Here is a 13,845-nt window from a genome sequence, read left to right as displayed (position 1 = left end):
AATCGGAGTTACGGTTTAAAAGATATGGATAATTTTGTTTTAGATAAACTGCAGATTGATTAACCGAAAGGTTAGGGGGTTTTCTGTTAAAATAAAAAAAACGATTCGTATGACTTAAATATGGACGGCGGGTTGATTACCTGAAATCTCAGGGGGTTTTCTAAAAAAGTTAAAAAAAACGGTTTGTTTTGACTTACAAGCAAATTTATATCATTTTTTGGGACTAATCTATTAACTTAGTGCCCAGTGCGGGTTGCTATTTATTGGGAATAACCTATTATAATACCAACGAAGTCCACATGCCACGAAACTTTTTGAAGATTTTTTTGATGGTAATAAAAGACGCTGGAAGCTTCGGGAATGAAGAAAAGATGAAGGAGTGGCCCACTAGGCACCAGGGCGCGCCAGGGGCCTTTGGCGCATGCTGGTACATAGTAGGGCCCATGATACTCCATTTGACCTAACTCCGCCTCTATAAATACCAGGACGTCTCAAGAACCTTCGTAGGCAATCGGGGTGCACTGTTCGTCTTCTTGGCCGCTGCATCCACCCAAGGAACCTTCTTTGGAGAGCGTGTCGCGCCATTAGTTCTCTTGGCCGCTGTCATGGCCATGTTTTTGCTGCTCTTGGGTGTGACCTTTGACGCGACGGCGGGCAATGGCAGGAGAGGGCGTGGCGGCAACGACATTGCCCTAGATTTCTCTTGCTGGGAATCGGGAGAAGAAAAACAATGCGAGCGATGGTGTGCCAGTCCCAGGGCAGCGCTATAAGTATTAAATCCGCGTGCCTCATCTCCATGTCCAAGGCGACTCCGGACTGGCGCTACCGCGTTTTCGCGATTCAGCGAACGAGGCCAGAAAACGTGTTCCTTTCTTTGCTTTTTTTAAGATTTGTTCCTCTGTTTCTTTTCATGGGAGAAGCGTGACTAGGCCTATTGGGTCGTCAGGGGTGGGTACTAGTGAAAGAGTAAAAGAAAGAAAATATGTTAAAAATATAATTTCCTTTTTTTCTCGAAAACACAATAGCATTTCCTTTCAAAATAGGAGACGCCATAGAAACGTGTGCACTCGGACAATAGACTTAAATGAACCCTATGTTTCGAATGTGAATGTATAAACATATTACTATAAAGAGCTGCCAAAAGAAAGTTAAATAATAAAACTTGTAACAGAAATATTTCATCAATCCGCACAATTTGTTTTTGTAGACACATAATCATGTGAAAATATTGGTCATGGTTGATTTTTGGAGACTAATTACATGTTTCAAACATCATGTTCATTTTTACTAAAGTAAGTAAATGAGAGGATGAAAGACCGCATGTATGATATAAAGTATCATCTCGGATACCTGCTAGTGTGGATTTGTTTCCCATATTTGCTTTAAAAAGTTCTTATATTTGTTATTCTATTGAAAAATATATCATTGAAAAGACTAAATGTTTCCATTGGCAGTTGAAAAAATATTTCTTAAATTTACTTATGCAACACATCCCAACATTGCCCTAGTTGAACTTGATTATCAATTGATCACAACATACATATATTCATATGTATGTATGCTTCTAACCATCTAGCCCATTATGTATATATCTTATTTAACAAGGACACATGAGAAAAAACAAATATATACTAGTATCTTTATCAATATTTGGATTTAAAACATCGAAATGATGTGTGCAGACTTTATCTCAAAATTTTATTTGCACAATATACAAGTCTTTTCCAGATTTATAAATATTTTGTAATCAATTAGTGGTGAGTTAATTTCACGGAAGTACCACACTTGGGGCAGGTGTAACAATCCAGTACCACGTCAGTACTGTCACATCCCTAGTTCTGGCCTGACCTATGCTTGCTTCCATCTGTGCATCATGTTTAAATTTTTGAAACTTGAACTGAGGAATTTGGAAGCCTCAAAACCCTAAATAAAAGAAGGGCAAAAACCCTAAAATCTCATTCATTGTTCCAAAATGCTCTTCTTAAATGTTTGATAATTTTGGCAAAGGGTTCTGGTCCCAACCAAAATATTGAACATTTTTAAGGACTTAATCTTGGGACTTTGAATTTAAATCATTAGCTATTTGAATTTGAATTATATTCATATAATTAGAATATAATTTCAAATACCCCTGAAATATTTTATGAGCTTTTGGAAAAGTCCATCTAGCAAAATAAAAATATTCAGAGGAGTTTTTGGCATTGTTTGAATTATTTTAAATTCAAAACAGTGGCAAAATAAATTTAAAAAAATAAAACAAACAGAAAATAAAAAGAGCACTCACCTGTAACTTACCTGGCATTCTAGCCCACCTGGCGGCCCATCTGAGCTGGCCGGCCCAGCCCACCTCCTCCTCTCTGTCGTCTTCCTCCCCCTCGCCCCGAAGCTGCTCGGTGGCGAGCGCCGACGCCGCCCCGACCACCTCCTGCTTGCCGCTTCGCCCTGGCCTCTTCGGGTGACGCCACGCAGCCCCCTCGCTCCTCTCTCTCACTCTCTCCCGACCCCTTCTCCCTTCTCCGCTCTCCCCCTCTCACGCCCGAGCGCGCTCATCGCTGCCGCTCGCTGCTGCCGTGACCACAGCCACTGCCTCGCCATGCCGTTGCGCCCAGAGGCTCCGCCTCGACCCCCTCGTCCTCTCCACCAAGCCACGAGGTCCCGGACGCGCTGCAACGCCGCCACCGTCGCCTTCTCCACCACCGGCCGCCGAGGATCTTCACCGTCGATTCGCCACCGTCGTCGCTTCCCCGAGCTCGCTGACCATCTCTACGCGACCATGTGAGCCTCCGGTCGATTCCCTTCTCTTCCCCGCGTCATTTTCGCCTCGTAGCCACCGCCGCCATTGAGGCCGAAGCTCACCTCCGCCGAGCTCGCCGCCGGCGTTGCTCCGGTGACCATTTGGTCACCCCGGCGAGCCCTACGCGTTCGTAGTTTCCCGTAGAGCATGCCTAGCGCAAAAACTAGCCCGCTTGCTCTCTGCAGCATCAAACCCGTGGTCGCCCGAACTCCGGCCGCCGCCGCCGTCGTAGTTGCCGTCGCTTCGGGCCACCCCAGCTCCATTCACCGCCACCAGTGGATGCGCCACTCCTCCAGCTCCCCGTAGAGCCAAACCCCGTCGCAAACCACCGTCTGTAGCGCCGTCCCGAGCAACTCCGGCGAGGTCCCGCCGTCGCCGTGGTCGCCGGCGTCACTAGCCGACGTGGCCGCGTGATTAGCGCTAATCACGGCCAGCTAACCCTCCCCAGAGCCACTGACGTATGGGCCCCACGCCCTTATTTAATCTTTATTATTTTCTGTTAAGTTTTAACCTAACCACCATGGGCCCACACGTCAGCTTTGACCAAGCTGACGTGGCCGTTGACTGGGCCCACATGTCAGCGACACATACCAGCCTGAGACAATGATCAGTGGGCCCCGCACGTCAGGTTTGACCCCAGTCAGCCGCAGTTGACTGCTAACATCGTGTTGACGTCATGCTGGTGCAATATATATTTTCTGGAATTAAAATAATTCAGGAAATTCCAGAAAATGATTTAAACTTCTAAAAATCATATAAATTCAACCGTAACTCCAAATTAAATAATTTATATATGAAAAATTATCAGAAAAATCCAATCTATCCATCTGTACCATTTTCATGCATGTTAGAACAACTTATAGCTGCTGTTTAGGACAATTCAATTAAATGGCATTTAAATAACCACATGTGGAGTTTGAATTTGAATCTTGGATTCAAACCAACTTCATTTAATCTGGTTTAGTTGCATCAGCACAAATCACATCATATTGCCATGTCACATTCATGCATCATATTGTCGCATTGCATTGATTGTGTTCTTCCTTGTTTGCCGGTAATTGTCCCCTCTCGATAGACGTGTACCGGCGATGTGATCGATGACACCGATGAAGAACTATACTATCTTCAGAAGTGCCAGGCAAGCAAAACCCCCTTGTTCATTCCGATAAAATCCCACTCTCTCGCTCCTGCTCTCTTTTACTGCATTAGGACAACAACGACATATTTGTTACTTGCTGCGGTAGCTGAACCCCATTATCCTCTGCATGACCTGTCATTCCACAGTAAATAGATGAAACCCACTAGCATGAGTAGGAGTTGTTTGAGCCCTGTTGTGCCTACTCATTCTTGCTTGTTTGTCATGCCTGCTACTGCTTAGAGTTGTGTCAGGTCTGATTCATCGGGAATGAATCAGAGGTGTGTGAACATGTCCTACTGTGTGTGAGCTAAGTGTGTGAACACGATTTGGTAAAGGTAGCGGTGAGAGGCCATGTAGGAGTACATGGTGGGTTGTCTCATTGAAGCCGTCCTCAGGAACTGAGTTCTGTGTTTGTGATCCATGATTCAGCTACTACCACGCATTGGGCCCGAAACCAATGGACCCTCTCGGCTTCTTAATCACCCTTGTCCTCTGTCCAGGAGTTGCAAGTAGTTTCTGGTGTTTGTAGTATGCTGGAGGCCGTGGGCAGCGCTGACCAGAGGGGTGGGCTGTGATGCGGTAGGCACGTGGCACGGTGTACCGGGCGCCCGTTTGGTGTCTCGGGAACCCTGTTCACATCGTTTGGGGCTGTGAGCGAAACTCCGGCCGGATCTCCTCATGGATGGAACCCGAATAGGCGATAAACCTGGACTAGAGACTTGAGTGTTTAGGCATGCCGTGGCCGACACCCACGTTGGGCTTCCGCTTGAAGGTTGCCGAGTACATGTCGTGTAAACGGCGGTAAGTGGTGAGAGCGTGTGTGAAGAAGTACACCCCTGCAGGGTTAACATTATCTATTCGAATAGCCGTGTCCGCGGAAAAGGACTTCTGGGTTGCTTATATCAGTCCATAGACAAGCGAAAGTGGATACTCTAAAATACGCAAGATAAGCGTGAGTGCTATGGATGGCGTTCTCGTAGGGAGACGGGAGCGGATCCATAGTGGTGTATTGATATGGTGAATATGTGGACTCGTGTGCGCCACCTCAAAAGAGTTACTTGCAGTCGTAGTTCAGGATAGCCACCGAGTCAAAGCTGGCTTGCTGCAGTTAAACCCCACCACCCCCTTTGTTGATAATGATGCATATGTAGTTAGTTCTGATGTAAGTCTTGCTGGGTACATTTGTACTCACGTTTGCCTATTTTATGTTTTGCAGAGAGACCTCAGTCTCGCTAGTAGTTCCGCATGGTCTTCGACGTTTAGCTTGTTACCTCAACTACGATCTTGTGCCCTCGGCAGGATCTGGTAGATAGTCAGGCTTCTCAGCCTTTTTCATTTTATAGTTGTCTATACTCAGACATGTTAAGCTTTCGCATGTGCTTTGACTTGTATGCTCTGAATGTTGGGTCATGAGACCCCTGTTTGTAATATCTCGCTCCTCGGAGCCTATTGAATTAATACTTGAGTCGTAGAGTCATGTTGTGATGCCATGTTGTATTTGCACATATCGAGCATATTGTGTGTATGTTATTGAAATGCTTGGTATGTGTGGGATCTGGCTATCTTGTTGTTTATCCTTAGTAGCCTCTCTTACCGGGAAATATCTCCTAGTGTTTCCACCGAGCCATGGTAGCTTGCTACTGCTCCAGAACACTTAGGCTGGCCGGCATGTGTCCTTCTTCGTTCCTGTGTCTGTCCCTTCGGGGAAATGTCACGCGATGAATACCGAAGTCCTGTTAGCCCGCTACAGCCCGGTTCACCGGAGTCCTGCTAGCCCAGTGCTACAGCCTGGATTCACTCGCTGATGATCGACACGTTCGATGCTGGGTCATGGATGCCTGTCCCTGTAAGTTAGTGCCACTTTGGGTTTACGACTAGCCATGTCATCCCGGGCTCCTTATCATATGGATGCTAGCGACACTGTCATATACGTGTGCCAAAAGGCGCAAACGGTCCCGGGCAAAGGTAAGGCGACACCCGTGGGAATACCGTGCGTGAGGCCGCAAAGTGATATGAGGTGTTACATGCTAGATCGATGTGGCATTGAGTCGGGGTCCTGACAGCGTTGGTATCAGAGCTTGACTGCCTGTAGGATTACCAAGCCAAACTGGTCGAAGTTGAGTCTAGAAATTCTTTAGTTATATAAGGGAATTGATTGTGGGATGGAACGTAAGGCTCTTTTTACTCCTTATACCTCATGGCCTTCTGATCTGAGTCATCATCTTCTCTTCTACGGGGATTAAGAACTAGGCTATCTCTTCTTTCTATCAGGATCACGTATTACTAATCCGTAGACTTATAAGATTCTTGGTTTAAGCCTCAGTTCAGTTTCTACCTCTGTATGTTAATTATTGATCTCGAGACCTTGATATTGTGCTTCTGAGTGGTTATGCCACCATTTTTGTGAATGTCTCAAATCTTTTCTGAGCATTTACAGCCGTTATGCTGTCCGAGTCATCCCAGGTTTCCAAAGAGTCTGATGCATTTGCAAAATCCTTTTCCTCTGGTTTCAATGTCTTTTAGGCCAGGTTAATCACACAAATTGTTAAGTTGAGGTACTCTACTGCCTCGACCTTTATGTTGGAGTTATTATTATGACCCTAGGTGTCTCAGGGGATCATCTAGTAGTCTAGCCATGTTTTGTGTCCCAGTGTGATGATTCTGGCTTTTATTCTCGAAAGCATCCCGTGATGCCACTTAGTAGTAGGTATTCTACTCCTTGGGTTTTGAACCCGAGATTCACCCTACTTACTTCATGCTGATAGTAATTGCTAGCTCCCTTAGGTTATTAGTAACCTTTGCGATAGTCCTTGAAGTCCGTGGTATCTTCTTCTTCCAAATACCATGAACTACTTATGGCAGAAGTTCCTCGTTGAACTGAACGATCACAACCAGAGTGCTCTTGATGAGTTCTCCATGCTATATTGTGACTCTGCCAGCTCAATCTTTCTGCATGGGTTATCCGGAAGAATTATGTTGAACCTGGTTCGACATACTAATCTACGCATCCACAACTCAAAAAGTTATATGTTCCTTTGAGTTGTCCCTCTTTAGTTGTCTACTGACCTTCGTCTATCAATTGATAGTCAAGAGTATGCGCGCGTTCATTTATCGATGCCTATTACTCTTGTGGTCCGTCAAGCCATTCTATCGCGGAATGACTAGGAGAAACAAACTCCGGTACCTCATCCATATCCAGGATTGGGTCAAAGCAGTTGTGTTCCGTAGATCAAATACTAATTCAGCTTTTGTTCTGTTCTACCTTGGAGTATCACCATCTTTATATTAAGGTTATCATGGGAATTGCACACCATCCGATGAACTCTTGATACAGTGATATTTCTCGCCATCGATATTCATTCCTTGGTTCCCGTGTTATTATAAACGGGACGCCGACAAGTGAATCGTGATGTGTGAAATCTATACTGCTAGCAACTCCATTGCTTGGTAGTTAAATGGACGATAACCTCATTCTTAGCGTGTTGATTATTGAATCGTCACCCTAAGGTTGATTGTGCTACCTAGTCCTTATTTCTGGTGCACTCTCCGATCAGTGAGTTAGGATAGTGCCAATCCTTGCTTATTTGATCATATCGTCTTGCCCTGAAAAGCAAGATTGTTCTCGAGCTTACTAACATATCGGTGGTTCGTGACTTTCCAAATATCTTCTTGGAAGTGTTACTGGGTTGTTTCCTGACTGTTATGTTGAACTCGTGATCAATTGGTTTCTTGTGAACCACCCTTTCTCCAAGAATCTGTGTTGGATATCCCTGAGCTAGTTGGTTAAGCTAGACAACAACTTGGAGAATTGGAAGATAAAAGCTTGCCTAACTTAGTTCGTTCCAAAGGGATATTCTTGTGTAGAGTGTGTTGAAGAAAGATGATATCTTCATCGATTGGTCCCTGTGATCAGTTGCTGGACCTATTGTCTTATCAATCCTTTGATTTGAGTGTGGGCTATCGTCAAATCAAATCAGTACCAACGATGCTCGTAATGTTGTCTTACTCGTGGTTGATCCCTCGAGCACACACCATTATATCTTTTGGGTCTGACCAATGCTATCACTTGTTCACTTAACTATGGAATTCCTTTTGAAAGGAAACCCAGATGAATTGTTGTTGAGCCCATTGACAACATCCTTGTCTTCTCCATAATTTTGCTGAACATTAAGCTAGTGTTGGAAAACTTTTGAAAGCATTTGTTCATGCTAGCTCATGAAGCATATGTTCGGATGTAAGAAGTGACTTTCTCTAGTTCATGTGCATTTGATGCAAGTTGCCGCCGTGGATTCGAGGAAGATTGTTTTGTTTCCTTTGGAATCATCCCAAATCAGTCATGCACACGTGCGAAGTATTCTGTAGTCTGGAGACTTGCAACCTTCATTCTATATGTGTTCCGTAGCACCCCAAGCCACTGACTGATTTGTTCAGGAAAAGGAGTTAAGTGTTAATCCATGGTAATGCACAGGACTCTGATATCCCCGATGATGGTTCCCTACCAGAACTCGGTAGTGTTTTATTGTAAGACTACCATGTGATCATGTTTGTCTGGGACAGCGTGTTCACATGTTGTAGCAGAACCAGCTCATGTTTTGGAGCTTGCTATCGTAATTCATTCCCCGAGAATCTCACAACCGTCTCGTCGATTTGTGTTGTAAACTTTCATTTTTCTTTCTAGACTTGATGAGTCTGGAATATTCTGACACCAACCAGATCTGAATCTCAGGCAGATGTGATGGTTGGAACATTTCCCAAGAACTATAATATTGGTCTCGCGATAACAGGTAAAGTGGATGTCGTGGCCAACACACCCAGCCGGAAGACCTCCTGTTGTAGTATCTTGATTTGAGGAAGTTGGCCACCTCCTCATAGGGATTTCATAGGATTTACTCCCTAGTTGCCCCTATGGATTTCTGTGTTCCGAAGTCCGACCTTTTTACTTGATGTTCTAGATATCAAACCATATCTATGAATGGGTTACACTAGCACATCAAGGAGAACATTAGAAGCGGAGTGCTAAATGTCTCTCGGTCGATCATCCAGATTTCGTTCCCTTGGCCTCGCTAAGGTGAAATCTGAGAAAGTGTTATCCTCCTTTGCATCTGCATCGTCCATCGCTATTCATCATGGTAGTATGTTGTGTTGTCAGCACCCTTGACACGGATGTTGATAAAACCTTGATGATTGTGGAAATGCTCAAGTTCTTGAGAGCACGCACAAGCGCTACGTGTTATCATCGGCTCTAACTGGGATTCCTCTCAGTTTCCTCGGCAATGCTATGACCTTTCAAACAGTGAATTCACTCTCTATTGTTGGGTTCTTCCCCAGTTACCAGAATCATTCCCAGCATTTGCATTCTGTTCCCAGCTTGCACCGCCATTGTGCCATTCTACCATGGGTCTCTTCCATTTCCGGTGGTAAGCAAAATCATCCATTACGTTGTCTTCAACAAGGTAATCCACATCATCCAAGTCCGAGTATGCCATTCTACCGACCCCCTCCAAACGATCGCTCGAGAATTGCCTTAGGCTGGTTTAAAGAGTTTCAATGATCTCTGAATCAAAAGTAATTCTTTTGCCACCTAAGGGGATATATCTACAAGTCACCTTCCCTGAGGTGCCCCGTTTTGGAATCATGGCAATTTCCCTCGCTACTTTGAAACCCTCGTCAAATTGTTTCTTCTGTTGCTCCTGATGCATGTTTTGCCTCTCAGCTCGAGAGATGTTGCTATGTCTCATTCCGTGAGTTAATCCTGAGTTGTTCGACCTTCGAGAAGTTCGATCCTTCTAGAGTTTTCTTTCCCCTCTCGTTGTCATGTCGGTTGGCGTTCTCGGAGCAAGACATCAAGACAATGATGGTGATCGAATCAATGTTCTTATGAAGGGCAACCTGGATCTTGAAGATTGTGTTAGGTTGCGTTCCCCATCGTCTTACCCTACACTTGAATCTCGGGTCGAGATTCTTGTTTAGTGGGGGTGAGTTGTCACATCCCTAGTTCTGGCCTGACCTATGCTTGCTTCCATCTGTGCATCATGTTTAAATTTTTGAAACTTGAACTGAGGAATTTGGAAGCCTCAAAACCCTAAATAAAAGAAGGGCAAAAACCCTAAAATCTCATTAATTGTTCCAAAATGCTCTTCTTAAATGTTTGATAATTTTGGCAAAGGGTTCTGGTCCCAACCAAAATATTGAACATTTTTAAGGACTTAATCTTGGGACTTTGAATTTAAATCATTAGCTATTTGAATTTGAATTATATTCATATAATTAGAATATAATTTCAAATACCCCTGAAATATTTTATGAGCTTTTGGAAAAGTCCATCTAGCAAAATAAAAATATTCAGAGGAGTTTTTGGCATTGTTTGAATTATTTTAAATTCAAAACAGTGGCAAAATAAATTTAAAAAAATAAAACAAACAGAAAATAAAAAGAGCACTCACCTGTAACTTACCTGGCATTCTAGCCCACCTGGCGGCCCATCTGAGCTGGCCGGCCCAGCCCACCTCCTCCTCTCTGTCGTCTTCCTCCCCCTCGCCCCGAAGCTGCTCGGTGGCGAGCGCCGACGCCGCCCCGACCACCTCCTGCTTGCCGCTTCGCCCTGGCCTCTTCGGGTGACGCCACGCAGCCCCCTCGCTCCTCTCTCTCACTCTCTCCCGACCCCTTCTCCCTTCTCCGCTCTCCCCCTCTCGCGCCCGAGCGCGCTCATCGCTGCCGCTCGCTGCTGCCGTGACCACAGCCACTGCCTCGCCATGCCGTTGCGCCCAGAGGCTCCGCCTCGACCCCCTCGTCCTCTCCACCAAGCCACGAGGTCCCGGACGCGCTGCAACGCCGCCACCGTCGCCTTCTCCACCACCGGCCGCCGAGGATCTTCACCGTCGATTCGCCACCGTCGTCGCTTCCCCGAGCTCGCTGACCATCTCTAGCGACCATGTGAGCCTCTGGTCGATTCCCTTCTCTTCCCCGCGTCATTTTCGCCTCGTAGCCACCGCCGCCATTGAGGCCGAAGCTCACCTCCGCCGAGCTCGCCGCCGGCGTTGCTCCGGTGACCATTTGGTCACCCCGGCGAGCCCTACGCGTTCGTAGTTTCCCGTAGAGCATGCCTAGTGCAAAAACTAGCCCGCTTGCTCTCTGCAGCATCAAACCCGTGGTCGCCCGAACTTCGGCTGCCGCCGCCGTCGTAGTTGCCGTCGCTTCGGGCCACCCCAGCTCCATTCGCCGCCACCAGTGGATGCGCCACTCCTCCAGCTCCCCGTAGAGCCAAACCCCGTCGCAAACCACCGTCTGTAGCGCCGTCCCGAGCAACTCCGACGAGGTCCCGCCGTCGCCGTGGTCGCCGGCGTCACTAGCCGACGTGGCCGCGTGATTAGCGCTAATCACGGCCAGCTAACCCTCCCCAGAGCCACTGACGTATGGGCCCCACGCCCTTATTTAATCTTTATTATTTTCTGTTAAGTTTTAACCTAACCACCGTGGGCCCACACGTCAGCTTTGACCAAGCTGACGTGGCCGTTGACTGGGCCCACATGTCAGCGACACATACCAGCCTGAGACAATGATCAGTGGGCCCCGCACGTCAGGTTTGACCCCAGTCAGCCGCAGTTGACTACTGACGTCGTGCTGACGTCATGCTGGCGCAATATATATTTTCTGGAATTAAAATAATTCAGGAAATTCCAGAAAATGATTTAAACTTCTAAAAATCATATAAATTCAACCGTAACTCCAAATTAAATAATTTATATATGAAAAATTATCAGAAAAATCCAATCTATCCATCTGTACCATTTTCAGGCATGTTAGAACAACTTATAGCTGCTGTTTAGGACAATTCAATTAAATGGCATTTAAATAACCACATGTGGAGTTTGAATTTGAATCTTGGATTCAAACCAACTTCATTTAATCTGGTTTAGTTGCATCAGCACAAATCACATCATATTGCCATGTCACATTCATGCATCATATTGTCGCATTGCATTGATTGTGTTCTTCCTTGTTTGCCGGTAATTGTCCCCTCTCGATAGACGTGTACCGGCGATGTGATCGATGACACCGATGAAGAACTATACTATCTTCAGAAGTGCCAGGCAAGCAAAAACCCCTTGTTCATTCCAATAAAATCCCACTCTCTCGCTCCTGCTCTCTTTTACTGCATTAGGACAACAACGACATATTTGTTACTTGCTGCGGTAGCTGAACCCCATTATCCTCTGCATGACCTGTCATTCCACAGTAAATAGATGAAACCCACTAGCATGAGTAGGAGTTGTTTGAGCCCTGTTGTGCCTACTCATTCTTGCTTGTTTGTCATGCCTGCTACTGCTTAGAGTTGTGTCAGGTCTGATTCATCGGGAATGAATCAGAGGTGTGTGAACATGTCCTACTGTGTGTGAGCTAAGTGTGTGAACACGATTTGGTAAAGGTAGCGGTGAGAGGCCATGTAGGAGTACATGGTGGGTTGTCTCATTGAAGCCGTCCTCAGGAACTGAGTTCTGTGTTTGTGATCCATGATTCAGCTACTACCATGCATTGGGCCCGAAACCAATGGACCCTCTTGGCTTCTTAATCACCCTTGTCCTCTGTCCAGGAGTTGCAAGTAGTTTCTGGTGTTTGTAGTATGCTGGAGGCCGTGGGCAGCGCTGACCAGAGGGGTGGGCTGTGATGCGGTAGGCACGTGGCACGGTGTACCGGGCGCCCGTTTGGTGTCTCGGGAACCCTGTTCACATCGTTTGGGGCTGTGAGCGAAACTCCGGCCGGATCTCCTCATGGATGGAACCCGAATAGGCGATAAACCTGGACTAGAGACTTGAGTGTTTAGGCAGGCCGTGGCCGACACCCACGTTGGGCTTCCGCTTGAAGGTTGCCGAGTACACGTCGTGTAAACGGCGGTAAGTGGTGAGAGCGTGTGTGAAGAAGTACACCCCTGCAGGGTTAACATTATCTATTCGAATAGCCGTGTCCGCGGAAAAGGACTTCTAGGTTGCTTATATCAGTTCATAGACAAGCGAAAGTGGATACTCTAAAATACGCAAGATAAGCGTGAGTGCTATGGATGGCGTTCTCGTAGGGAGACGGGAGCGGATCCATAGTGGTCTATTGATATGGTGAATATGTGGACTCGTGTGCGCCACCTCAAAAGAGTTACTTGCAGTCGTAGTTCAGGATAGCCACCGAGTCAAAGCTGGCTTGCTGCAGTTAAACCCCACCATCCCCTTTGTTGATAATGATGCATATGTAGTTAGTTCTGATGTAAGTCTTGCTGGGTACATTTGTACTCACGTTTGCCTATTTTATGTTTTGTAGAGAGACCTCAGTCTCGCTAGTAGTTCCGCATGGTCTTCGATGTTTAGCTTGTTACCTCAGCTACGATCTTGTGCCCTCGGCAGGATCTGGTAGATAGTCAGGCTTCTCAGCCTTTTTCATTTTATAGTTGTCTATACTCAGACATGTTAAGCTTTCGCATGTGCTTTGACTTGTATGCTCTGAATGTTGGGTCATGAGACCCCTGTTTGTAATATCTCGCTCCTCGGAGCCTATTGAATTAATACTTGAGTCGTAGAGTCATGTTGTGATGCCATGTTGTATTTGCACATATCGAGCATATTGTGTGTATGTTATTGAAATGCTTGGTATGTGTGGGATCTGGCTATCTAGTTGTTTATCCTTAGTAGCCTCTCTTACCGAGAAATGTCTCCTAGTGTTTCCACCGAGCCATGGTAGCTTGCTACTGCTCCGAAACACTTAGGCTGGCCGGCATGTGTCCTTCTTCGTTCCTGTGTCTGTCCCTTCGGGGAAATGTCACGCGATGAATACCGAAGTCCTGTTAGCCCGCTACAGCCCGGTTCACCGGAGTCCTGCTAGCCCAGTGCTACAGCCTGGATTCACTCGCTGATGATCGACACGTTCGATG

Source organism: Triticum dicoccoides, chromosome 7B (genome assembly GCF_002162155.2).
Source record: "Triticum dicoccoides isolate Atlit2015 ecotype Zavitan chromosome 7B, WEW_v2.0, whole genome shotgun sequence".
NCBI classification, from domain to species: Eukaryota; Viridiplantae; Streptophyta; class Magnoliopsida; order Poales; family Poaceae; genus Triticum; species Triticum dicoccoides.
Note: the sequence above shows the minus strand (reverse complement) of the source record.